Here is a 3,323-nt window from a genome sequence, read left to right on the forward strand (position 1 = left end):
CCTAGTTTATTAGGGATTGATCGGAGGATAGCGTATGCGAAAAGGAAATATCATTCTGGTTTAATGTGGGGTGGGGTGTTTAGTGGGTTGGCTGGTGTAAAGTTGTCTGGATCTTAGGTCTCTGGGCAGATATATATATATATATATGTATATATATATATATATATATATATATATATAATTTTTTTTTTAACCCTTAACTTCATGTATTGGTTCCTAGGTGGAAGAGTGGTAAGGGTGGGCAATGGGGGTCAAGTGACTTGCCCAAGGTCACACAGCTGGGAAGTGTCTGAGGCTGGATTTGAACCTAGGATCTCCAGTCTCTAGGCCTGACTCTCAATCCACTGAGCTACCTGGCTGCCCCACCTCTGGGCAGATATTACAGATAAGGAGGTCCTCTGGCTTCTAGATTCAGGCCCCTGTTATGCCCTGGCTTAGCAGGCATTGATAATTTTCTTTTAAACTTTAATTATTTAATTCATTTAGAATATGTTTCCATGGTTACATGATTTATGTTCTTTCCCTCCCTTCCTCCCTCCCACCTCCCATAGCCAAGGAGCAATTCCATTGGGTTTTACATGTATCATTGATCAAAACCTAGTTCCATATTATTAGTATTTGCAATAGAGTGATCATTTAGAGCAGGGGCTAGCAACATATGGCTCTCGAGCCATATCTGGCTCTTTTGAGGGCCAGATATGACTCTTTCTGCAGGAGCCATAAAGTCAGTTTTTTTCAGGTGCTGTTACAGGAGTGCGCACTGTGAGAACTGTACGGCTCTCACGAAATTACATTTTAAAAAATGTGGCGTTTATGGCTCTCATAGCCAAAAAGGTTGCCGACTCCTGGTTTAGAGTCTATATCTCCAAAAATATCCCCATTGAACCATGCGATATTGACAGTTTTCTTTTTTTCTTTTTTAATTTTTTTTTAAACCCTTACCTTCTGTCTTGGAGCCAAGGCAGAAGGGTGTAAGGGTAGGCAAAGGGAGTCAAGTGACTTGCCCAGGGTCACAGGGCTAGGAAGTGTCTGAGGTCAGATTTGAACCCAAGACCTCCTGTCTCTAAATCCACTGAGCTACCTTGACTGAGTTCAGAGAGCAGTTGTCATTATAGCTGAAACTGAAAGCCCTAAATTTCTGGTCTTCTATAAGGGTCAATATGTTCAAGATTATTTATTTTTTCATTCATTCATCTATCTATCTATCTATCTATCTATCTATCTATCTATCTATCTATCTATCTATCTATCTATCTATTTGTTGTTGTTTTTTTAAAAACTCTTAACTTCTGTGTATTGGCTCATAGGTGGAAGAGTGGTAAGAGTAGGCAATGGGGGTCAAGTGACTTGCCCACACAGCTAGGAAGTGTCTGAGGCAGGATTTGAACCTAGGACCTCCCATCTCTAGGCCTGACTCTTAATCCACTGAACTACCCAGCTGCCCCTTCAAGATTATTTATAGCAACATCTTTTGTTGTTGCAAAGAGCCGGGAACAAAGTGGGAGTCCATCAATTAGGTAATAGCATGTACCATCTTTTCAAGGCTCTCCTGACCCCCACCCGAAATTTCCTGCCCTGGCTCATAGGCCCTGAAAGGTGAGGGTTTTTTTGCCTTAAATTGCATGGGTGCAGTAATTCATGAAGTTTCCTTTGATTTCTTTGTCATGACCTTTTTCTTTCCAGTTCTCATTTATGTATTGCCTTCCCCCATGAGAATATAAGCTCTCTGAGGTGAGGGTGTATCTGCTTCTATTAGTATCCACAGCACTTGGCACACTGTCTGGCCCATAGTTAAGAGTCTGACAAATTATGTCTCTGTCATTATCTCTGTCTCTCTCCATCTGTCTATTTGCCTGCAATGGAACATTATTATTTTTTTTGTATTTTATTTTTTTAGAAAATTTTTCCATGGTTACTTGATTCATGTTCTTCCCCCCACCCCATAGTCCATGAGCATTTCCACTGGATTTTACATGTGTTGCAATGGAAGATTATTGCAGAAGAAATGACAAAAAGGAGAGAAATGTAGGAAGTCATAGGAACTGATAGAGTTCACTCTATCAGTTCCTATGACTTCCCACAGACCAATCTATAATATAACTACTGTGTGGAGAAAAGAATTTATTTGTTCTTCTTAGGGGGAACTTCACCCTAGACCCCATTAGGGACTGGAAACCTACTTAGGGTTTCAAAATAAGACCTCAAGGATATTTTGTTATTGCCACAGGCCCAATGAGTTGGAAGGCCTTTTATCTCAAGAAAGCAAACCAAAGCTATCCGGCCTCCTTATCTCTGACCTTTAGGAGCCAGAGGTTTCCCTCCTAAGGACAAGACTCTCCTTCCATACCTCACCAACCCCCTCCCCCCAGACTGTACTTTGGGCTGGACAGAGGGGATGGGGACCTTGCATCAGGAATCTATAAAATGCTTGTATCTGCACCCTTGCATTGGGCATTGCCCTTAGGGCATGCCCCCTTACTCATGAATAAGAATAAAAACTGTATCTTCTACCATCCACTCTCTAACTCCAGGTTTGTAATTATAATTTGGGTGGGTGTAGTTTTATTTCATCCCTCACACAATATAATTTAAAGGAAGATATCTTTGAAAGACTTAGGAACACTGATCACTTATCATCTTCCACCTCTTGAAAGAGAGGTGGTAGACTAGGAAAACACTTGTTCCCTAGGGACTGTACTTGTGAGAAGGGAAGGCTTTAATTTTTGGTGGGAAAGGGAGGATTTGATTATAAGGAGGAATCTGTGGGTAGTGATAGTGATGAAAAAATAAAAGGAGGGGGAAGAATGTCAATTAAACTTTAAAAACACAGAAGAGAAGAAAAGGAAGTTTCTCAGCCAAAAGAACAGTGTCAGTTCTCAGACCAGGTGTGATAGTTTAGGTAGAAAGCAAAAGCAAAAGATACTCCCTCTCCTGGCTCCCCCCACCGTAGGGGTGTGGGCAAGATTAAACCTTTTTGCTTGGACCTTTGCCAAAAATTGAATACAAGGATACACCTCAAACCGCCCGCCACCCCCACCCCCCAAACCACACAATTGTAGTGAACAGATTCACTACAGATCGGTAGGGAGACGATAGATAGATGTGTCTATAACTTCATGTAGTCCTCGTTTCCTGTCATTCGTATACCGAAACCTTTGTGTTTCGTTTTTGTTGAATTAAAGTTAACTGGGGAGGATAATGGGGATTCCACTAGGTGGTGAATACTAGGTACGTGTCCACACACACACACACACACACTTTATGACTAATAGATGTGGCAATTAGCAGTGAGATTTTATATTTAGGTCAGGAGTCGTGTATTA

The sequence above is a fragment of the Gracilinanus agilis genome, chromosome 4 (assembly GCF_016433145.1).
Source record: "Gracilinanus agilis isolate LMUSP501 chromosome 4, AgileGrace, whole genome shotgun sequence".
Taxonomy (NCBI): domain Eukaryota; kingdom Metazoa; phylum Chordata; class Mammalia; order Didelphimorphia; family Didelphidae; genus Gracilinanus; species Gracilinanus agilis.